This window comes from Bos taurus, unplaced genomic scaffold (genome assembly GCF_002263795.3).
Source record: "Bos taurus isolate L1 Dominette 01449 registration number 42190680 breed Hereford unplaced genomic scaffold, ARS-UCD2.0 Super-Scaffold_1723_ScbfJmS_2085, whole genome shotgun sequence".
NCBI lineage: Eukaryota > Metazoa > Chordata > Mammalia > Artiodactyla > Bovidae > Bos > Bos taurus.
In genome coordinates, this window is record NW_020192292.1 from 2,900,364 (window position 1) to 2,926,561 (window position 26,198).

Sequence of the window (26,198 nt, forward strand, 5' to 3'; positions counted from 1 at the left end):
ATTCAGTTCAGTTCAGTTAGTTCAGTTCAGTCACTCAGTTGTGTCCGACTCTTTGTGACCTCATGGACTGTAGAATGTCAGGCCTCCCTGTCCATCACCAATTCCCAGAGTTTACTCAAACTCATGTCCATCAAGTTGATGATGCCATCCAACCATCTCACCCTCTGTCATCCCCTTCTTCCCCCTGCCTTCAATCTTTCCCAACATCAGGGTCTTTTCAAATGAGTCAGTTCTTCCCATCAGGTGGCCAAAGTATTGGAGTTTCAGCTTTAGCATCAGTCCTTCCAATGAATAATCAGGACTGATTTCCTTTAAGATTGACTGGTTTGATCTCCTTGCAGCCCAAAGGACTCTCAAAAGTCTTCTCCAACATCACAGTTCAAAAGCATCAATTCTTCGGCACTCAGCTTTCTTTATAGTCCAACTCTCACATCCATACATGACTACTGGAGAAAGCATAGCTTTGACTAGATGGACCTTTTTTGGCAAAATAATGTCTCTACTTTTTAATTTACTGTCTAGGTTGGTCATAACTTTTCTTCCAAGAAGTAAGTGTCTTTTAATTTCATGGCTGCAGTCACCATCTGCAGTGATTTTGGAGCCCCAAAAAATAAAGTCTGTCGCTGTTTCCACTGTTTCCCCATTTATTTCCCATGAAGTGATGGGACCAGATGCCATGATCTTCGTTTTCTGAATGTTGAGCTTTAAGCCAACTTTTTCACTCTCCTCTTTCACTTTCATTGAAAGCTCCATTAGTTCTTCTTCACTTTCTGCCATAAGGGTGGTGTCATCTGCATATCTGAGGTTATTAATATTTCTCCCAGCAATCTTGATTCCAGCTTGTGCTTCATTCAGCCCAGCGTTTCTCATGATGTACTCTGCATATAAGTAAATAAGCAGGGTGACAATATACAGCCTTGACATACTCCTTTGCCTATTTGGAATCAGTCTGTTGTTCCAAGTCCAATTCTAACTTTTGCTTCCTGACCTGCATACAGATTTCTCCAGAGGCAGGTCAGGTGGTCTGGTATTCCCATCTCTTGAAGAATTCTCCACAGTTTGTTGGAAATTGTGAGGAATTCAGACAACAATAAAAGGGTAAATAGCCAGTCTTAGTCTCTTATCTCAAGGGAATCATCAAGGCGAGGACAAAGGAAGAAAACAATGTCTGATGGGGGAGATACTACACATGTGCAGAAATGGTCCTTGGAGTTAAAGTCAGAGGATAATCCCAGGCCATAATGAGTCTTGCTCCTCCCAGAATTCTTCACTTCAAGGTCCATCTTGGCTATTGTGTGTCCAAGCACCCCAGGGGAGGATCCTGAAACAAATTTACTTGGAGAGAGGGGAGTTGTGGGGAGAAAGCAAAGTGATTGGCCTGAGGGAAGACAAGACCTGGAAAACTGCCCCTTTATAAAGGGTTTAAACTTCCCAAGGCATGACTTTCTGAGCTCACCCATGAGCCTTTCTGCATGTACTTTTCTTTACAATAAACTTTTTACTTTACTCTTTACCTTCTGCCTGCTCATCTGAATTTATTCTTGACTAGGCAGGCAAGACTAGGGACCTTAGCCCTAACTGCTGGCTCCTGTGGTCCAGTGTTTAGGACTCAGGGTCTGAGAAATGTAGACCTTGCTTCTAGCTACCACTTGCTGCTGCTTGCTGCAAGCTGTCACTTACTGCTGTGTGTGTCTGAAATCAGCATTAATTATACTGCAAAAAAGTCATTTGTTTATAGTTTGAATATGAAAACCAAAACTTGATTGACCTCAGCTAGAAAAGTTCATATCAGACAACTCATATTTTCTGCCAGTTTATTCATGTTTGTGAATAAGTGCAAAAGCACTGCAAGTATCAATCTTGGGGTTGCCAATTAATTTAACAAAGTGAATTTGCAAGTTTGATATCTGTGAGTAATGAGGAAGAATGGTATCCTTTGGAGAAAGTTTTATAATCTTTACTTATTTTTTGCTCACACAATGGATTTCTAGAGTGGCATGTTAAAACCTCCCTATATGGTCATATGTCTTTGTATTTGTAATGGAATTTTTAATCCATTCATATTTGTTTTGATTTCTGTTATGTTGAAACTATTTTTTCATTTGAAGTCCAATACTTTTTTTTAAACTGTGGTAAAAAACACATTACATGAGATCTATCTTAACAAATTTTTAAGTATTCAGTACAGTATTGTTTAACTACAAGCACAATATTAGCAACAGATTTCTAGAACTTTTTCATCTTACATTATGGAACTTTCATGCAGAGTGAACAGCAACTCCCCATTTTTCCCCCCTGCATCTGGCATTCTACTTTTTTTTTTAATCTTTTCTTTGCTATTTTTGGTTAAATTTATTTTGTTTTTTTTTTTTTATTCTGTTACTATTATCTTCCTGACTTGTTTTTAAATATATATATATAATTTCTAATATTAATTGGTTATTTTTTTGCCCTCATTATTAATCATATTATTCTAAAAACTTCTAAATGAATCTCCACCCAAAATTCCCCTTCAAAAATTTTAACAGTTTTTCTCATCTCTTCCAACTCTCACAACTTCCCATATTGAAATAATCTAGAATATTAGTGTCAAATAAAGTTAGCTATTGGCCTGATGCAAGATTCAGGTCTGAATCATGACAGTATGCCTTTGATAACTGTGGGAGAAGTTCAGGACTAATGGCAACTCGTGAGCGTTCAGGTATATTTTCCAACCATATATAGGAGACTACCATTTTATGCATCTCTTCAGTCATACAAGTACAAATGCACACACATAGACACACAGAAAACACCAACATATTAACTAACTGTGATTATATACATGCAGTCCCTGTCATGGACACCATTTTATTATTTTTTTACATCTTCCTTTGTCCTTCACTCTTCACCCAGTAGCCCCCCAGATGCATGCAAGCTAAGTTGCTTCATACATGTCTGACTCTTTGTGACCCCATGGACTGTAGCCATCCAGGCTCCTCTGTCCATGGGATTCTCCAGGCAAGAATATTGGAGTGGGTTGTCATGCCCTCCTCCAAGGAATCTTCCCAACCCAGGGATGGGATTCACTTCTCTTACATCTCCTGCATTGGCAGATGGTTTCTTTACCACTAGCACCACCTGGCAAGCCCCAGCGCCACAACATGCGCAGAAGTAAACAATAATCATTAGTTGATATATTTCCTTTAGCATGTTCTCCCTATATATATAGGCACTTTGATTTCAATTAAAATGGCTTTATTCTAACACTGTTTAGAGCCATTCGCTTTTGTCTTCCAAGATATAAAGACCTTTTCTTGTTTACAGATTTCAGGTAGACATGCCACTATGAATGTACGTATGCGTGCGTGCATGCATGCTAATTTGCTTCAGTCATGTCCAACTCTTTGCGATGCTATGGACCATAGCCCACCAGGCTCCTCTGCACATGGGATTCTCCAAGCAAAAATACTGGAGTGGGTTGCCTTACCCTCCTCCAGGGGATCTTCCCAACCTAGGGACAGAACCCTCTTCTCCTGCAGCTCCTGCATGCAGGCAAATTCTTTACTGCTAAGCCACCAGGAAAGCTGAATGTATGTATACTTTCAGTAATTTCTCTGGAGCATTGAGTTAGGAGGTATACAACCCCAGTTCTTGACATTTAGACTTCCAGTAAAAGTACTCCTTTTAAATTGGTTTTGTTATTCCAAATTATTTACAAAGAATTGCACATAAACATTTGTCTCCAGATACAGAACACATTTTAACAGTAATTACTAGATATTCAAAATATAAGAAGGGATACATACCTGAAAGTGAAAAGTAGGACCGTTTAAACTGAAATCAATTCAAAAAAGGTAGGCAACTTAAAATATCATTTAATCAATGTTTTCAATTCTCAAAACACTACACTATCAATGTAAAAATTGCACTGTTACTCTAACTGGATTTTCATACTTTAAGGGAGAAATTGTAAAGCTTGGACTCAGAATGAAATGAATCTCTGTCTCTCTGTCTTGGACTCTGGGCCTTTTCATGCACACACACACGATAGAAACACCTACAAAGTCATAAGTACATCCCTTACTTATCTAACACATGGTTTCCCTTTTCCTAATTTATTTGGTATATTTAATGCAAAGAAAACACCAAATGTTTTCCCCAAAGACCAAACATTCTTTTCTCATTCACATGGTCAAATTTTTCACTACTTATATTTTGGTGTACACCAAAAAAGAAAGAATAATACAAACATAAAAAATGTAACTATAAATAAAGGCATGAAATATAAAAACAAGAGAGAGACCCAAAATGGAAAATACATAATTGCTCATGAATAAATAAACAAATAGCCCTAAAGGTTGGTTGGCATCTGACAGGTTCAATTTATCAAAACATATCAATGTTCACATAGAGTAGTGGTACATGACTCAAATATATTAAAATAAATATCTCTATTAAAAAATCTGTATTGGTATTTTTAAAGAATCTTCAATTCTGTGTGCATATTTGCAACATTATATAAATTCTCAAGTTCTATGAGTAAATTTTCAAATTTTTTAGAATCCCAGAAACCATCCTCCCAAATTACTGGTTTCATCAAGGCATTATCTTATTCAATAACTTACAGTGCTCATGAACTAAGGTCAAATTCTTCTGCTTGACTTTAAAAGCCATCAATCTTAGTACTTTGCTGAATCTTTGTTGCCTGATTTGTTTTCCAAATTTGAGTCAAAATATAGAGTCTTATTTTGGCAATCCATTTTCTTTCTTATCTCCCTGACATAGAAGACTGCCTTCTTTCTTGTGTCCTAACACACATGCCATAGTATAAACAACTTTTTTCTTAGGTTTTGCCTATGCAATCATTTCCCCCCAATTTGAGTAATAACAGCAGCTATACCAACAAATTATGCCATTTACTTGGAGACATCTCTATTCCTTCAATTATTTCTTTGAAAAAAAGGATTAATTATATCTACATATAAGAACTAAGTAAGGATTAATTGAAGTAATATTCATAATATACCTAGTAAAATATCTTATGAATATTAATTGCTCAATAAATGCCCATTTAAATACAAATTCCAAAGGTATCTACTTTGAAGGGGTGACTTACCCTTAGATGCTGAAGTTCCAGTGTATTTTTAACAATATTATAGTTATAATTTGAATATGGATAAAAGTGATGGCAAAGTGATGATAATTTCATTTTTGTTTTTATCCAAAGAATTGTTTTAGAATTTACTGATGGAATTATAATGAATAAATTAATTACTATATGTAATAATATATTTGTACAGAAACTTATCACAATTATCTTTCCCATACATTCTCTTATTTGAACCTAGATAGAAAAAAAAGGAAGAATTATTATTAGCATTTTATAGACATGAATTCTGAGGCTTAAAGGTAAGTAACTAACCATAGAGAAGCTATGGTTCAATCCAGTCCACCTCACAGCAAATCAATTACCCTAAGAATCCGGTCCAAAAATTATATTGAAAGGATATATCACAAAGGTTTTTGCATTTAGAATGTGTGTGTGTTTATAGGATGATATGATCTTTGTTGCAAGTACTGTACAATAGTTATGTAAATGAGTATATACACAGCTTAATTGGAGTTCAATTATTAGAGCAATGGTTGTCATTTTGCACAATGTCTAACATCTGATGATTTTATTTTGTCCTGAAAGATAGTTTGAAGATATGACATCTCATCACTTGTTACCTTGGGATGTGTTGTGAATAGTAATGGAAAAAATACCTCTAAGGAAACCTGTGCTTTTCTCTGGTCTATTATTTCATTAAATCTTGGTCCACAGTTTATTATTCATCCAGCTTTGCTGCTCAGTGAATGTGGATTAAGTTACAATATGTCATCCTTGTTGGAAAGGATCCAATTTGTCAATAAGGAATAATGGTACCTGGATTATTGTGTGTTACCTCTTTGCCCACTTGTCTCTATTCCTTAAATAATTTCCTTTTACATTCATATCTCACAAGTTTTGCTTTCAAGAGGAATATCTGGAAACATTCCGTATCAAAAGGAAAGGAGTGAAAAAATACTACTGCAAACAAAAATTGAGAGAAAATAATGGAATAAAATCTGAAAGGGTTTGTGTAAATGTTGAGATGGCAACACTGTACTCATAACAGTGTAAATGAGGGATATAAAATGTAGATATTATGAAAATCTTGAAAATGTGTCATTTTAATTTTCAGCGAAGTGTATAAGCTCAAGCAGAAACTCATTTCATGTCTTTCCTAATTAATGCTTATTAAAGCATATGAACATTCTTCCTACCCTAGAAATTTGCAACTTTTAATTAAATAAGAAAATAAAACACTTTGTTCACATTCAGAGCCAAGATATTTGTGAAGACCCATGAAGAGGAACATAAAGTGGAATGCATGGGGTTAGCCCAAAACTGGGGCAAGGAGGAGGCAGCTATCACTGTGGGTGATGTTCTCTTCATCTTGGAATTTTTTTTTTTTTTTTTTTTTTTTTTACTGTTCTAAAATTGACAACTTGATCCTTCATTTTAAAAATGTTTTTTTCTTGCTCTTATAGCTAGATCTCAATCCTTTGGAACATAATTGATGTTACTTAGCAATTGAATCTAATCTCCAGTGTTTCTAACCCTGCTTCCTGTTGCCAGCGACTGGTCCTTCCCTGCCAAGTTAATCTTGATTATTTATTGCTCCTTTATTTTGATAGTGTTCATTCAATATTCCATACTCTGGTTTCTATCCAAGTTTGATTAACCTTATCATACTGGCTCTACAGAAAAAGTGCTCAAATACCTTCATATGGAAAAATGAATAATCAGGAATATGTTATTATGTGTACAAGAGACCTATGCTCAAAATAGAACTTTAAAATTCTAATGTGAATGTCAATGAAACACTGAAGGTTTTCTAGCATAGAAAATGCTGTGTTTAGTTTGTTGCAGAGCTAACTAACTTTTTATTTTTTTAGATATTCATATTATCTAGGTGAAGTTCTGATTTAATGCCACACTGTGTTTAGATTCTGATTCAGTCAATATTTATCAGGTATTGTCAGTGAGCTAGACATTGTTCAAGATAGTTTTCATGTTTTATTTCTTTAGAATAGATGCAGGATGGACAAAGCTAGTTATAAAATATAATAGATAGGAAAATGGGCATGCAGAGGTTAGTTAAGATGTTCAAGGTAATATAGTTAGTATTTATGTAACAGAGCCATTATAAAAGCTCTGTTTTCCAGATTCCAAAGTCAATGCTATTTCTACTTAACCACAATAGTCTATACGTAAACCATGAGAAGTAACAATAAAATACGTACTTTCTGCAGATGTAATTGTCCTTATTTTAAATTGACAAAGTTATGAGATTAGCCACATTCAGCCTCAAAAACCTGAAAGGATTTTTTCTTTTGACAGTAATAAGTTGCTAAAGCCTATAGGAAATTAAAAATAAAATAGCATAATGGAAATATAATGATATATTAGAATTTATGTGCTAGGTTGGAAGTAATGAGGATTGTTATCTCTATAGGGGAGTACAGAGCTCTCTTTCAAGCACAAAATATCTACCTGAAACTCTTTCTGAAGCATTATACTTTTATCCTGAGTCAGTTTACTTTTAGAGCCATTGGGAAAATATAGTTGAGATTATGCCAGAATCAAATGAATTTAGAGACATTAGTGGGATTTAGAAAGAAAGAAAGAAAAAAAAGAGGCCCAAGGATAAATGAATAAGTCCTCACTCCCGTACATTTGCTTTTGTTCATATTGAAATAATATTGAGATTCTACTATATACTAGACATTGCACTAGACACCTAAAATGGATATTTAGATCTGTTTTTCATGATTTTGAAAGATGGCTATTTCCCCCATCACCATCATCATTATCACCTTCCCTGTGATTATTAGTTTTATGTGTCAATTTAACTAGGTTATAGAACCCAGTTACACAAACATTAATTTGGGGATTGCTATAAAAGTATTTTTTAGATGGGGTTATCACACATAATCATTTGACTTTAAGTAAAGGAGATTACCTCGATAATGTGGGTGGGCCTCATTCAATCAGTTGAAACATCTTAAAACATGTCTCTTGAGAGAAGAAGAAATTCTTTTTCAAGATTACAGCCCAAGAGTTTCCAGACTGATGACCTGTTTTATGGATTTCACACCAGTACCCACAATCGCAGACACCCATTCCTTGGATATAAATAAATTTGTTAGTGTGTGTATGTGTGTCTGTGTATCTTATGGTTTTTGTTTCTCTGGAGAACTTACAATCTCCATCCTAAAAATGAGAAAACAGCTTCAGATACTAGGTGATGTGTCCAAGACTGCATGGTCCACTAATGTGAAGGCCTAGAAAGGAATCCAACCTTCTTACTTATAAGTTCTATCCTCTTTCTGCATGTCTTTCTAATTTTGTACTTCATTCTCTTTCTACTTTTCTAGCTTTAAAGCAGCTTGGTAGTTCTGAAACAGTCTTCACACATATGTGTAAACATGTGAAGTCTAATGAGGGAAGTTGACGGCCTCATTTACCTAAGCACAGAGCCTTACTTGCTGCCACATGGCATGTATTCAAGCAAATGACTGTCAGATCCAGTCTGCTTACAGAGAAGCCCTTGGCTAAAGAGGACCCTCAGTGAGTGGCTCCAGACAGTCCAACAGATAACAGAGCTAATGGCAGGATTTCCAAAGTACTTACCAATGGTTATTAACGTTTGTAATAGATATTGTGCTAAGAGCTAACAGTAGCAGCATTTAGAAAGAGGGTTTTGATTAGCCTGCTGTCTTCTTGAGGTAAATTAACTCCATCTTTCAGAGATGACTTGAAAGACAGGAGATAGGGAATTAGATCACACTGGTGCCCTTGTTAGCTGAGTTTCGTTGAAGCAATCACTCCATCTCAGTTTCTGTAATTTACTCATCTGTGATTTGGGGGTTATCACAAAACCTACCTCGGGAGACTGTTATAAAGATAAAATAGATATAAAAGTTTCTGTTGGCTAAAACATTATACAAACTAAAATCATAAATATCAAAAAATTAAGCATATCTTCCCTATTGCTGTGTCCGCTGCACTCGTGTATAAGTTGTAGGTAATGCAAAGAAGGCATGGTATTTATCCCCTGCCTCTGGAAACTGTTCTCACTTTATGAATGAGGAAAGAGTGCGTGAAACACTGAGACTACAAGCAGATGTATATTTGTGTCTGTGAATTGTTTTCTTCCAAACATTCACAACATGTAAGATGGTGTGTTATCTGAAACATAATTCTGAGAGTGGTGCGGCAGCTGAATATACAAAGCATGAATGACACATGGGCAGAGTTTGTCCCTACCAGGACCTACTTAGGTCCTATGCCAATTTAATGATAGTCTGTATCTTGTCACTGACCACTGTGCTCTGTTGTATGGCCCCATATCGTATTCCTCCTCCAATCCATAATTTTATAATCTTATCTAGGTGTAAATATGATTTACTATATTTCACATACAAAACACCACATATTGAATTACTACAATATATCACACACTGTTAGTCATTTCAAAATATATTCTCTAATTTTATCCTTAGAATAACCTTAAAAGTTATAATATAGAGAAGATGATCATTCACATTTTACAGACAAATTATCTACAGAGGGTACAGAAAACTGAATAGATTTATTCCATTGTGTTGAACCCAGATTTGAATTCACACCCCTCTGATCACAAAACTTGTGCTGCTTCCACTGTGGATTATGGGAATGATGCTGTGGTAACTTATACCCAAACCCAGAGAGAAGTATTCTTAGGACTATTTAGTAAAAGCTTTCATTTTATAGATGAGGAAACCAAAGTATGAAGATGAAAATTATCTTCTCTAGGCCACATGAAAAGTAGGTAACAGCTTCATACTAGAATAATACAATGTAGAATTAGAATATATGCTTAATCAGTGCTTTGACATTACTGGTACCCATTAGAATTTCATGATGTGATGGGTAAAAGCAGCAAGTTGGCAATACGAGCTATAGAAGTAGCTTGGGAGTTGGATACTAAGATAGGTGATCCCAGACCAGCAGAGCAGTGTTTAACTGAAATGCAGTATAGTTAGTTTTGGAGAAAATGAATTCTGAGTCTCTTGACTGACCGACTTCACTTTCACTTTTCACTTTCATGCATTGGAGAAGGAAATGGCAACCCACTCCAGTGTTGTTGCCTGGAGAATCCCAGGGACGGGGGAGCCTGGTGGGCTGCCGTCTATGGGGTCGCACAGAGTCGGACACGACTGAAGCGACTTAGCAGCAGTAGCAGCAGCAAGCTGCAATAACTAGTGTTCAGTTCCAGTCTCACTGTTTCATTCACTTACTTATTCACCCATCCATTCATTTAGGAACTACTGAATGCCATGTGAATGTCAGAAAATTAGTCTAGATACTCTAGAAATACTAGTGAATAAAACAGACTTAAAAAAAAACAACTCTGCCTGTGTAGAGCCTCAATTCCAGTGGAGAAGATAGGTGAATGCCTAATAAACACAGCATATAAGTAAATCATATAGCTCACTAGAAGATAATAAAGGACTTGTAGAAAAACAGAACAGATTAAGCATGACTATAAGAAATAAGGTTTATTTTTGAATTGGGTGATCAGCTATGCTTCATGGAAAAGCTGACATTTAAACAAAAACTTAAAAGCAATAAGGGAATAACCCTGGCATATACTAGAAGGAGGTACATTCCAGACAAAATAAACATCAGTTGGAAAGGCTATGAGGTTAGACAATGGCTGGCATATTTGAGAAATAGCGAGAAGAGCAATTTTCCTGGAGCAAAGTGGAGGAAGGGGAGAGTATACTGTGATGGGGTGCAGATGGAAGATAATTGTAGGGTATTGTGAGGATATTGGATTTCACTCTGAAAAAAGTGGCAAGTTATTGAAGGATTTTGAACAAAAGAATGGTAGAAACTGCCTTGCTGCTGCTGCTGCTGCTAAGTCGCTTCAGTCGTGTCTGACTCTGTGCGACCCCATAGATGGCAGCCCACCAGGCTTCCTCGTCCCTGGGATTCTCCAGGCAAGAATACTGGAGTGGGTTACCCTTTCCTTCTCCAATGCACGAAAGTGAAAAGTGGAAGTGAAGTTGCTCAGTAGTGTCCAACTCTTAGCGATCCCATGGACTACAGCCTACCAGGCTCCTCCGCCATGGGATTTTCCTGGCAAGAGTACTGAAGTGGGTTGCCATTGCTTTCTCTGAGAAACTGCTTTACAGTAGTCTTCTAACTGATATCCTTGTTTGCACTGTGTATCCCCAAGACACAGGGATACACAGTGGAAACAAGGATATCAGTTAGAAGACTAATGCAATCATCCAGAGAAAACACAATGGTGGCTTGGAAAAGAGAGGTGGCTATGGAAGTGGCAAGAAGTGGTAAAATTCTAGATAAATTTTGTAAAAAGAACTAAAAAGATTTTTCCAACAGACTAAATGTTGGACAGAAGAAAAGAGGGATAAATGAAGAACTTTGAGGATTTATGTCCAATCAAATAGAATGAAGTTGTCATTAATTTAATTGGGGAAGTCTGTGAGTGGAGTAGGTTTTGAAAAGAAAACAAGAAAACCAAGAACTCTATTTTGAATGATCCTGTCATATATGTATTTGTCATCCAAGTGGAGATATAGGCAGGCAGTTAGGAATCAGAGGTTTATAGATGGTATTTAAAACTGTGAAGTTGTATGAGATCATCTAAAGAGTGAGTGCAGATGAAAATAGGGTTAATAACTGAGTTCTGGGGTATTCCACATTTGGCTCAGAGAGTAAAGAATCTGCCTGCAATGCAGGAGATCTGGGTTCGATTCCTGGGTTGGTAAGAGGAACTTACCAACTTCCAGAACATTGCAATCTCCTGATTTTACTCTTACTTGCCCACTTATGCATATTAATCTCCTTTACCAGATCCCTCTTCATCACCTAGGCTTTTAAATGTGGTGTGTGTGTTAGTTGCTCAGTCGTGTCCGACTCTTTGCGACCTCATGGACTATAGCCTGCCAAGCTTCTCTGTCCATAGGATTCTCCAGACAAGAATACTGGAGTGGGTTGCCATTCCCTTCTCCAGGGGATCTTCCCAACCCAGGGATCAGACCTGGGTCTCCTGCATTCCAGACAGATTCTTTACCATCTGGGGAAAGGATGGTAGGGAAGCCCTTTGGAGAGTATAAGGACAAAAGAATTGGAGTTAGTCAATGATTAGTGACTGCTCTTCTGAAGGAGTTTTGCTCAAAAGTGGAGAGGTCACCTCAGAAGCATAGTCAATTATTCATAGAAAGCGTATGTAATGGGAACATAGTAATTGGATATGGATGAGTAGATGTGAGGGAGGAAATACACACTTGCAGTTTGAACTTGAGTCATGTAGCTTCTCTGTGGCGTTTAATCTTATGTGTCAACTCAGCTGAGCTAAAGGATGCCCAGATAGCTAGTAAAACACACTCCGTGGATGTCTGTGAGAGTGTTTCTTGAGGCAATGAGCATTTGAGTAAGTAGACTGGGTAAAGGAGATTCTCTTCATCAATATGGGTGGGCATCATCCCGTCCATGGAAGGCCTGAATAGAGCAAAATGGTGAAGAAAGGAAGAATTTACTCTTTTTACTTGAGTTGACAGGGCCCTGTTCACCTGCCCTCAGTGAACAGTAACAGCAGTGCTTCTGGTTCTCAGGCTTTTGACTCATTGTTGTTGTTCCCGGTCATATCTGACTCTTTGAAACCCATGGACTGCAGCACGCCAGGCCTCCCTGTCCCTCACCATCTTCTGGAGTTTACCCAAGTTCATATTCATTGCATTGGTGATGCCAGTGACTCATATCTGTACTTAAACCAGTCCTTCGATACTCAGGCTTTCAGACCCAGACTGAATTACATGACCAGCTTTTCTAATTCTCTAGTTTGCAGAAAGCAGATTGTGGGATGGGACTTTTCAGCCTCCATGAGTGCATAAGCCAATTCCTATTTAAAAAAAAAAAAATTTCTCCCTTCTCTCTATTTTATTTCTCTGCTGCTGCTGCTGCTAAGTCGCTTCAGTCATGTCTGACTCTGTGCGACCCCAGAGACGGCAGCCCACCAGGCTCCCCCGTCCCTGGGATTCTCCAGGCAAGAACACTGGAGCGGGTTGCCCTTTCCTTCTCCAATGCATGAAAGTGAAAAGTGAAAGTGAAGTCGCTTAGTCATGTCTGACCCTCAGCGACCCCATGGACTGCAGCCTAGCAGGCTCCTCCATCCATGGGATTTTCCAGGCAAGAGTACTGGAGTGGGGTGCCATTTCCTTCTCCTTTATTTCTCTAAAGAACCCTAATATACCCTCTAAGTCAAATTTTCTTCCTCTGTAAAATGAAGAGAATAGTGGTATGTGCCTACTGAGATTTGTGTTAAGATTAAATAAATAAACTGCTGTATGTAAAATACTTAATATGCTTCCTGGTACATAGAAAGCACTGTCCAAATGCTAATTATTAAGGTGTTGTTTTTTTGTTTTTGCCTGTGCTGGGCAGCCTGTGTTCCTGGAATCTTAGTTCAACAACCAGGGACTGAACCCATGTCCCCTGTGGGAGTGGAAGCACAGAGTCTTAACCACTGGACTACCAGGGAAGTCACTGATGATTAATTTTTAATAGTGCAATTTCTGGAATCAGTCATGGATCAAATACCGTTGAATGCATTATTTGACTTCTCTTGGCCTCATTTTATTTATCTATAAAATAGAAATAATAATTCTCACCTACTGGGGCTAATGAGATAACATACACAGAACATAGCACAGTACCTGCATCAGCATTACTGAAAATCTCCTTCTGTGATTAGAACAACGAAATGCATGCCCTAGCAATGATGGTCGAGAGAGAGGAAAGGAATAACATGGAGTAGGAAGCACAGAATTTGATTCCTTTTAATTAACTCCTTGAGGTTGGGCAAATCAATTCACTTTTGCAAGAGGAAGACAATATCATTCATATTGCCCACTCTTTACTGTAATTTTCAGAATACCTCTGGATAATATAGTGAAACATAGGACCTAACCAAATGCTGTGTAACAACATTAGTAGTATCTGAATTATAACAGTGCCTAAGACTGGACAGGCCCAGTGTTAAAACTCATGAACAATATCCCAGGATAATGAAATACATAAACATAATTAGTTTGTGAAAGGAGATGGGGAAGGCAAGTACGTCAAGAAATTCTGGCTGAGGAAGGAACTCTACTGCCCACTTTCTCCCAAACAAAAAAAGCATAAGTTATCAATGCTGACAATTCAGTTAGATATAGGCATTCAGTTGGGTAACTATTCTGTGCCAGGTTCCATTTTAGGTTCTAAAATACAGACTGCCAGGTAAAAGAGATTGAAAAAAATTAAACTCTAATTCAGTATAAGAAGTGTGATAATAAAGGTATGAACAAAGGAAGGGGATGGAAAATAGAAATAGTAACTTCAAGTAGATTCCTTTTTTCTACATTTCTATTTCTGGGAACAATGCTGTTTCTTGAACGAACTCTTGGTCCCAGCATTTGAGCTCCATTTGGGCAAAGAGTGTTATGTTTGTTCTTTGTCTCTCTAGTGCCTGGCACAGAGCAGATTTTCAGGGTCTACCTCAAGAAAGGAAAAGGGGAGAGTAGGAAGCAGGGACAAGGGAAGGAAAGTTGATTGCAGATAAAAGGTGTGGGACTGTTCAAAGATAAATCAAAGAGTCTACATATTTTATGCAGTCTTCTCAGCAAGAGGCCCCAAATGGGCTATTTTCAGAACTGCTTTGTGAATCTTGGGCTGCATTTTTGCTAAATGGCTTGGTTTGGCTGAACAACGGTGGCTCCTGTACATATGCAAATAGAAACAAATATGAACAGGAACTTCTTATTGTAATAACAATTCAAAGTGACACATCAGCATCTGGATGGAAATTTCTCCAGCTGCACAGCTCATTCTTTATTGTAAGCAAAATGATTATTTCAGCCACAGAACAGGCTTGAGAAGTAGATAGAGACTTTAGTGGAACATCATAGGATCAGCAGATGACCATCCCTCTCTCTATGAGCAGAGAACAGGAAATTCTCACGTGGAGGCATCTTAGTGGAAAAAGCATTGCTCTGGCACCAAGCAGCCATGTTATTGAGGCCTGGGTTTGCTACTTATTATCTGGGTAACCTTCTGTAAGTGTATAATTTTTGAGCCGAAATTTCCTCATCTGTAAGCGGACAAGAATAGTATTTATCACAAAATATTATTGAGTAGAAAACAAAATAGTGCATGAAGTGCAGTTAACAATAGGCCCACTCGAAATGCACTCAGAGCACTATAAGTGGTAGCCTTAAGAAGAAGATATATTCCTGCTAGGTTTAAAAAGAAGATATTTACATAGGATGGACTATAAGTTATATGAAGGGAAAGCTTCGTTCGGCTCACTACCAGATCAGAGAACAGAACAGGAAATTGACAACTGCAATGAATGACTGAGATTGATAAAACTTGCTATCTTTAATTTCATGCCCCCATGTTTTCAATAACTATTTCCAACATAATACATACTTTAATTCACATAGGGGATTGGAATGCAAAAGTAGGAAGTCAAAAGATACCTGGAGTAGCAGGCAAGTTTGGCCTTGGAGATCAAAATGAAGCAGGGCACAGGCTAACAGAGCTTTGCCAAGAGAACACACTGGGCATAGCAAACACCCACTTGCAACGACACAAGAGACAACTCTATACATAGGCATCACCAGATAGTCAATACCAAAATCAGATTGATTATATTCTTTGCAGCTAAAGATTGAGTAGCTCTACACAGTCAGCAAAAACAAGACATGGAGCTGACTGTGGCCCAGATCATGAGCTCCTTATTGCAAATTTAGGTTTATTTATTTTTCAATTAACTTACAGTATTTTATTGCAAATTTAGGTTTAAATTGAAGAAAATAGGGAAAACCACTAGGCCATACAAGTATGATCTAAATCAAATCCTTTATGATTACACAGTGGAGTGACAAATAGATTCAAGGAATTAGATCTGATAGAGGGCCTGAAGAACTATGGACAGAGGATTGTAACATTAAATAGGAGGCATTGAAACAAACCATCCCAAAGGAAAAGAAACACAAATCATCCCACCCTCTCCCTCTCCCACAGAGTCCAAAAGACTGTTCTATATATTTGTGTCTCTTTTGCTGGTATGGTGAGGGAGGTGGGAGGGGGGTTCAGGATGGGGAACACGTGTACACCCTTGGTGGATTCATGTTGATGTATGGCAAAACCAATACAATATTGTAAAGTAATTAGCCTCCAATTAAAATAAATAAATTTAAATTAAGAAAAAAAGATAAAAAAAAAAAAACACAAGAATGCAAAATGGTTGCCTGAGGAGGCCTTACAAGTAGCTGAGAAAAGAACAGAAAGAAAGGCAAAGGAGAAAGGGAAAACTATACTCGACTGAATGCAGAGTTCCAGAGAAGAGCAAGGAGAGATACAAAGGCCTGCTTAAATGAACACTATAAAGAAATACAGGAAAACAATAGAATGGGAAAGACTAGAGATCTCTTCAAGAAAATTGGAGATACCAAGGGAACATTTCATGCAAAGATAGGCAAAATAAAGGACAGAAACAGAAAGGACCTAACAGAAGCAGAAGAAATGAAGAAGAGGTGGCAAGAATACACAGAAAAATAATACAGAAAAGGTCTTAATGACCAAGATAACCAAGAAGGTGTGATCACTTACCAAGAATAAGACATCCTGGAGTGGGAAATATAATATCATCTTCCCTGTCTCCTGAGAAATCTGTATGATGGTTAAGAAGCAATAGTTAGAACCAGACATGGAACAACTGACTGGCTCAAAACTGGTAAAGGGGTACAACAAGGCTGCATATTGTCATGCTGTTTATTTAACTTATTTGCAGAGTACATCATGTGAAACGCCAGACTAGTTGAGTCACAGGCTGGAATCAAGATTGCTGGGAGAAATATCAACATCAGATACATAGATGATACCACTCTAATAGCAGAAAGTAAAGAGGAACTAAAGAGCTTCTTGATGAGGGTGAAAGAGGAAAGTGGAAAAGCTGGCTTAAAACTCAACATTCAAAGAACCAAAATCATGAAATCCAGTCCCATCACTTCATGGCAAATAGATGGGGAAAAAGTTGAAACAGTGACAGATTATATTTTCTTGGGCTCAAAATTCACTGCAGATAATAACTGCAGCCTTGAAATTAAAAGGCACTTGCTCCTTGGAAGTAAAACTATGACAAACCTAGACAGTGTATTAAAAAAACAAAGATATCCCTTTGCCAACAAAGGTCCATATAGTGAAAGCTGTGGTTTTTCAAGTAGTAATGCATGGATGTGAGAGTTGGACCATAAAGAAGGTTGAGAGCCAAAAACTGATGACTTTGAATTTTGGTGCTGGAGAAGACTCTTGAGAGTCCCTTGGACTGCATAGAGATCAAACCAGTCAATCCTAAAGGAAATCAGCATTGGTAGGACTGATGGTGAAGTTGAAGTTCCAATACTTTAGCCACCTGTTGCAAAGAGCCAACTCATTGGAAAAGACCTTGATGCTTTGAATGATTGAAGGCAAAAGGAGAAGAGGGTGACAGAGGATGAGATGGCTGGATGGCATCATCGACTCAATAGACATGAGTTTGAGCAAACTCAGGGAGATAGTGAAGGACAGGAAAACCTGGCATTCTGCAGTTCTTGGGGTCACAGAGTCAGACACGACTTAGCAACTCAACAACAACAAATAGGTGGCAAACAGGAAATTTTTAGGGAAGTGAAACTTCTGTTTGGCACTGTAATGGTGGATACATGACATTTTGCCAAAATCCACAGTACTCTACAACACAAAGAGTGAGCCATAATTAATATAAACTACGGATTTTAGTTAACAGTAATGTATCACTATTGATTCATCAAGTTTAACAAATTTACCAGATTAATGTAAGATGTTATTAATAGGGCAAGCAGAGGACAGGAGAAGACTAGATACATAGGAATTCTCTGTACCTTCTACTCTGTTTTTCTATAAACCTAGAACTGCTCTAAAAATAAAATCTATTAATAAAACCCCAGACACACTATAAATAAATTCTGACTGTAAGTTATTCCTAGGGAGGCAGAAAGGTGCCTCCCTAAAATGCTAAAAAGAATCTTGCCCTCTGAGAATTATTCAAAGGCCAGAACAGGCTTTAACTGACATAATCAACAATCTGGTCTGAAGGCTGGGCTATATCTGGTCCTTAAGTGGTATTTTGAACATTTATCTCTACAAGTGTTTTTAAAAATAAAGGATTAGAATCTAGGATTATTCTTTATGTTTTGTTTATTTAGTTTTGCTTTTATTGCATGCTCTAATTAGTGAAGCATGGATATAATTATTCTCTAAGATTACAAACCCCTGAGGGGCCATAGATTATATCTACTCTTGGCTTTAAAAAATTCACATGAAACCTGCTAGTAATGATAGCTTTCATGCAGATAGCCTCCTATAGTTTATGCAGCACTTCTGTATATTTATCTGTTTAGCCACTTGTTCTACACTCAGAAACTAAAGCTCCAAGCCATTTTTTTTTTAATAACAAAAATCCCATGTAGGATTTTTTTTTAACAAAAACACCAAGACAGGATGTCAAAAACTGCTAATTACCTAGCCAGTATCTCTTTTCTTACATTTCTTTCTTAGTAGTAGGATTCTAATTTTACTCGGACTACAAAATACCATATTTTGAGCTTCTCTTACAGCTCCTATGACCACGTGACTAAGATATGTCTAATGAGATATAAGCACCAGTTGCTTGGGGAGACATCCAGGATGAATCCTTAAAAGGGGAACTGTTGACCAAGACCAATCCTTTCGCCTGAATTCAGCTCCTTGCTTGAAACAAAGAGGTGATGAATGCTGCTTCAGCAGTTGTATAGTATATTTATAAAATATGAAAAAATCTTTTAATTTTTTCTTGGAGATGCAGTGAGGTTATATTTAATGGTAATCAGTTTATCTTTCTCATTCTTTTAGGAAAATTATATTGCTTTGTGTAAGCTTGTCCAATTATTTTATAATTCTTTAGAGAAGAAATTATAAATGTAATGCTGACTAGGATACTTCAAGAAATACAAGTGATATTCATTATTTTTCAAATATTTTTCTGTAATAGATTTTTTAAGACAAATGCATTTCCTACCCAAGTGTTTCCATTTTCAGCCATGGCTTTTTCTTTGTTCAAATTATTTCTCTTGGTGATAACCTTTTATGTACTCTTTTAAAGAGCTTTCCATAACACACACACACATACAAGCACATTGGAAACAATAATTCATACTCTATTCTACAAAGTCTTTGACTATGCAATCCTGTTCCCAAGTTTCATAGCACTACTACTGATGATGATGGTAAATTTGCCAAGTTTTGATGTCTCAGAATCAAGGTATTTTAACACACTTTTTGGGTAAATCATCAATTTAAAGTTCACCCCCTTAAAAAGAATTTATTTTCTTTTTCCTCCTGGCCAACCGGTATCTAGGGAAAGAAATTGTGTACTCCTGGAGACATTGGAAACATGTAGTTCCCCTGTATGTACACCACAAGCATGCTGTGGTGACACCTGCCGACACAGGTGTGCTGACATGTGCTCATCTATCCAGCCACCTCTCTCTACTAAAGCTACATCATTATTCCTTGCCCACCATGTTGGATATGGCACAGAAACAAACCTGGATTTAAGCTTCCTCCAACAGTCTCCTTACTTGGGTATCATCAAGTTTCATTATTCTTATCTGGGTATTTCTACAGTGATGCCCAATCCATCCTACTTTGAGTTTCCATATTGACAAGAGGACACAGGTCACATACTTTCAACGTCTTTAAGCTGCCTGAGCTTTTATTCTATTTCTTAACACTCTACAGGGACCAGAAAGAAAGGGATATCTTGAGTTTTCACTATTATTGGCTTATAAGAGCAACCTTGATGTTCAAATCAGCCAAGCTTGACCCTTGTTAAGGGGGTTGGGTTAGTGGGAAACCAAAAGTAGAAATTACCAAGGATAAAAATACATTGGTTTCATATGCCAATATATTGTCTTCTTTAAATTTGTGTTTAAAACCTACAGAAATCTCAAATACATACACAGTCTCATGAAACCTGTAAAAGTTTTAAGACCTTCACATAGTGACAATCATAGGCAAAACATTTTGTCAAGTCATTTTAAGAAAGAGGCATAGAGCAGAAAGAACTAAGTCAGACAGGTAGCTCAAGATGGTATATAAAAGAAGGGCAAGGTAAAAGATATAGAGTTGGTGTCAGCTAAAGAAACAGGAAGAAATGGAAAAAAAGAGAAGTCAGTAATACACCCAGCTTTCAGAATATATAAAATATCAAATTTGGATTTGAATGTCCAAATATGAACAATTCAGTTCAGTTCAGTTCAGTTGCTCAGTTATCTCCGACTGTCTTTGTGACCCGATGAACTGCAGCATGCCAGGCTTCCCTGTCCATCACTAACTTTCTGAGCTTGCTCAAACCCATGTCCATCCAATCAGTGATGCCATCCAACCATCTCATTCTCTGTCATCCCCTTCTCCTCCTGCCTTAAATTGTTCACAGCATCAAGGTCTTTTCCAATGAGTCAGTTCTTCGCATCAAGTGACCAAACTTTTGGAGCTTCAGCTTCAACATCAGCCCTTCCAATGAATATTCAGGGCTGATTTCCTTTAGGATTAACTGGTTTGATCTCCTTGTGGTCCAAGGGACTCTCAAGAGTCTTCTCCAACACCACAGTTCAAAAGCATCAATTCTTCAGTGCTCAGCTTTCTTTATAGTTCAACTCTTACATTCATACATGACTACTGGAAAAAGCATAGCTTTGACTATACGGACCTTTGTCAGTAAAGTAATATCTCTGTTTTTTAATATGTTTGTCTAGGTTTGTCAGAGATTTTCTTCCAAGGAGCAAGCATCTTTTAATTTCATGGCTGCAGTCACCGTCTGCAGTGATAAGTTTGCACACTGTCGCGAAAATTCTCAGGCCCACCACAGGTTTCCCAACCTGGGTATCCACCAAAGGGACTGAGAATCCCCAGGGAATTTTATATAAACAGTGCTGAATGGAAATATTTAGAGATATGGTCTTTAATTCCCAAACTGCATTATTTAAAATGTTTAATATGTGTTCTAATAGGGAAAATATTAGTATAATGTGGAGTGCATTTCAGAAATCAAATGAATTTCATTTGACAGTAACTAATTATTCATTTAATTCATTGATATGGCATTTACTTTGAGAGAAAATTAAAATTGCTACTTCAATTTCACAGAATTGCTATTATATTGGTATAACATGAATGATGTATTAGTTGATTGGCCTGCTTCCAAAATAAGTAAGTTTAAGTTTCCAAATAAATGATGTCCCAGACCACAAAATACTTCCAAATTTGAGCATTATTCAACTGAACATTAGCATAGGAACTTTTTCTTTAAAACTGATGTTCCTAGTTCTTAATAGCTCATTAATATATCTTTCTCATTCTCTCATGGAAAAAACGCATCCCTATTGTATATGATCCCAGACACTATGTAGTCATGCCATTATAGTGGTAAATGGCATAGTTGTCAAGCGTCATCAGGTACTTTTACCATAGAATCCAATTGAACTGTCTACAACAATACCTCCTTTAATTAGGGTTCAGCTTCCCAGATACTACTGAGAAAACAAACAAAGCTTCTTAAAAAATCAAGATGTCCTAACAATAATTTTGGAGAAGGCAATGGCACCCCACTCCAGTACTTTTGCCTGGAAAATCCCATAGGCAGAGGAGCTTGGTGGGCTGCAATCCATGGGGTTGCGAAGAGTCGGACACGACTGAGTGACTTCACTTTCACTTTTCACTTTCATGCATTGGAGAAGGAAATGGCAACCCACTCCAGCGTTCTTGCCTGGAGAATCCCAGGGACAGGGGAGCCTGGTGGGCTGCCGTCTATGGGGTCGCACAGAGTTGGACATGACTGAAGTGACTTAGAAGCAGCAACAATAATTTGGTAAGGAAGGGTTAATGCTATCCATCCTAAAGGAAATCAGTCCTGAATATTCATTAGAAGGACTGACGCTGAAGCTCCAATACTTTGGCCACCTGATGTGAAGAACTGACTCATTTGAAAAGACCCTGATGCTGGGAAAGATTGAAGGCAGAAGGAGAAGGGGACAACAGAGGATGAGATGGAGGATGGCATCACCAATTCAATGGACATGAGTCTGAGTGAACTCTGGGAGTTGGCAGTGGATGAGGAGGCCTGGCGTGCTGCAGTCTGGGGAGTCACAAAGAGTCAGACAGATATGAGCGACTGAACTGAACTGAGTGCCGTTAGTGGCAGCTTATTGAGTGTTAGGAAATATTATAACAGGTGATAGCATGTGACAGCAGAATTAAAGGCAAAAACGTAAAGGAAAAGTAAAGTGGTTCATTATATGTAATTTTTGAAATATCCCTCTATATACCTCTTTCTGCAAATCTTTGTTTCCTAAGAATGGATGTTTAAAAAATTAAACGTATGGGTAAGTATAAAGAATTGGGTACGTGTTCTTGGACTGTACCAATCCTCCACAACTGAGTGGTCCTCAGTGGCAGAGCTGTGGGAGGTGGCAGTAGCTACAAGGGCTATCTGGGTACTTGGCAAGTGCCTCTGGGCTCCGTGTCAAACGTGCCTGCACATCAAATGCATCACGGCTGGTGATGGTGGGGCTGGGGCCAGTAACTCATGGTTGTGGGGACTTGTGGCAGGGCTAGGGCTGTCTATCCCCTAGGTGCATGTGGCCTCAGGAAACAGGGCCATCAACGTGAGTGGGGTCTGGCGGTATGCACTCGTACTCAGCCACAGTGGAGGTCTTCAGGTTGCCCTCAGCGGTGTGAACTGGTGCCTGCAAGTGGAGTCTGGGGCCAGCAGCAGGCTGGTGCCTGTGTGATTGGTGGAGTTGAGCTGTGAGCCCTAGTTGGGCAGTGATCAAGAGGTCCTGGGACCAAGGCACCCACAGCAGTGCCGGCGGGAACAAATCCAAAGCATGGTGGAGTGACACGATTGGTGCAGTCCATCAAGGGGAAAACTGTGGTGTCCTCAATAGTGAAAACTTTGGGGCATCTGCTGCAATGGCTATAGGTTTCTCAGCGGTTAAAGATAATGGGGTCTTCTGCAGAGCAGAACTCTGGGTTCTGCAATGACCAACACTGCAGGATCTTTGGAGGTGATGTTTTCAGGGAGGGTGTGTTGGCTGTGAGGGCTGTAGAGGTCTTCAATGGTGGAGGCTCCTGGGTTGTCTGCAAAGAAGGCCACTGGGAACCATGGGTACCCACTGTATGGTTGGTACTGTGTGGTTGGCCCCACCCTTCATTTTGTTCACAGCTATTTGCAGACGTCTCAACTATGTCAGTCTCCTTAGGTATCGTGTGGGATGAACTTCATTTAGGTCCTTCCACAGTGCCTTGAAAGGGTGAAGAAGCTGGACACTCACCCTGATCTCCTTTTCCCCCAATGAGAAGCACTTGCAAATCGAAGCAATCCCTCTTGGCACTGTCATGCTGGCCTGAAGCATAGGGTGATGAAGACAAAAGGACACTGTTCTTTTTCCCCTTCGTGTGTGGTTATACTTGGATTTCTTTGCTTCACTGTGTCACTCCAGATTCTTAACTGGACACCAGAGCTCTCCCAAAGCTATTTTGGTGCACAAATAGCTGTCTGATTGTTGGTTTTTCTAATAGGATAAAGGCTGGGACCTCCTACTCTGCCATCTTCCTGACGTCACTCCTGCACCCCAATTTATTTATATGCTTTTTTTCCTTCTTCACTTAAGGAATACCTACTTGTAACCCTTGCATTGAATCTCATTCCTTTGTCCTCCAGACCTATGATTCATCTCTTTTTATTTTCTTTGCCTTGCACTTTTCCATAATATTCAGGAAAGATCTGTTGTTGTTCAGTCACTAAGTTGTGTCCAACTCTTTGCGACCCTGTGGACAGGAGTGCTACAGTCCTTGGGAAAGGTTCGGTTCAGTTCAGTTCAGTTCAGTTCAGTCGCTCAGTCTTGTCCAACTCTTTGTGACCCCATGAATTGCAGCACGCCAGGCCTCCCTGTCCACTACCAACTCCCGGAGTTCACTCAGACTCATGTCCATCGAGTCGGTGATGCCATCCAGCCATCTCATCCTCTGTCGTCCCCTTCTTCTCCTGCCCCCAGTCCCTCCCAGCATCAGAGTATTTTCCAATGAGTCAACTCTTCACATGAGGTGGCCAAAGTACTGGAGTTTCAGATTTAGCATCATTCCTTCCAAAGAACACCCGGGACTGATCTCCTTTAGAATGGACTGGTTGGATCTCCTTGAAGTTACTGAACTTTTATTTTGTTGTCATAGATTTTATTCTCTAGTTTTATCCTGTTCTTATGCTTCTGAAGGCCATTTGGGTGTCCCTGAGAAGTACTAAGCTTTGCTACTGCCTAAGACTTCTAATAAGCTCATCCTTTAGAAACTTTTGACATTTGTTAGTGTGGAAGAGTCTCTAATAAGCAGGCTCCAGGTGAATAGATACAATAATTTATGTGACACCATGATAGTTACCTTCCTTTGAAAATTTATCCACTGGAAATTTAACTAATGTTTCCATTAACACTCTGAATGAAATACTTTTTGCTTATGGAGGGGAATATTTTAAAATTAAGATAATTCTTAAATGTGTCTATTCCATAATGACCAAGCATTCATTTCAAATGCTCAAATACTTTGCCTTTGGATATTGCATAAACACCAGAATTTCTCATAATGTGGGTGCTACAGAATACATCAGAATATCATTTATTCTTATTAAAAATATATATTCCTGGGTCCCCTCCTTTGTCTATGTTTTCTGATTTTGGTGGAGTCATATCCAAGAATCTGCATTTTAAGCTTTGAAGTTGATTTCAATGCACAATAAAGGATGATAACTCTGCCTAGAACTCTGCTCCTAGAGTCTCTTCCTACACAGCTGGTGCTTTTTTAACTCCATTTGTAAGCTTGGTCCTATCTCTAACCTTGGGACCAATCTTGTTTTTAGTCTTGGGAAATTCAAAGAGATCTGATTACATATTTAGGTGAAAAGTATCAAGACACCTTGCACTGGCCTTGAGTAATTACCTAAGCGATTCATGGTCGAGACTTCATTCCCTGGCTTAATGGAAACCTTGCATGCTGCAGCAGCAGAGCATAAAAACTCAGTGGTGTATTTATTTAAAATCAACCAGCTTTAGGGGGACAGAAGTAAAACAGAATTAGGAGGATTTAATTATGTACTGGTTGTATAAAACAAAATCAGAAAAGCAAGAGGAATAAAAAGCAAGAGATTGACCTTTCTTCTTCAAAGGGAGAAAGGCAAGGACATATAATCAGAATATTGGACTGAGCTGCTCCTGATAAGGTGGAAGCACTTTGAAAGCCCAGAGAAACAAAGAGTTCAGTTATGCCACCATCAGCTTTTCCTCTGTCACCAAAGCAAAGGTTACCAATGAAAGAATGGAGAGAGAATACTTACTATAATCACTGTTCTGTAATCACATTACTACCCAGAGAACTCTAGCCTCACTATTCAAAGCAGGGTGCACAGACCAGTAGCACAAACATCATATGGGAGCTTGTTAGAAATGTCACATCTCAGGCCCTGATCCACACCTCCTGAATCAGAATTTAAATTTTAGGAAGATCCCCAGGGGATTTACATGTTTATTAAAGTTGAGGGGCAGAGCTCTAGGAAATTGACTGCTCTAGAAAAGCCAGGATTTCCAAAATGTATTCTATAGTATGGCAGAAAGTCTTTAAGGTAGAAGATCACAGTTCAGTCATATATCCATTGAAGAGTAAATAAAAGTTGCTGAATTAAAATTGAGAACATCGTAGCTAATCACATTCAAAAGAAGCATGGTGTATACCATCATAATGTTTAACAAATATCTGATACGCAGTAAGCTGAATGAATGGATCATATATAAGAGAATAGCACTCTTACAGCTGCTAGACTTCAACAAGTTTGACTCAGAGATGTAAATCATTAAATATGTGATTGTAAGGTCAGACATGTCTTACTATACTTAATGAAATATCTCTTCCATAAGCTTAGCTAGCCATAATCCTGGTTAATAGTTAGTCTAAGGGTTATAAATGTTGT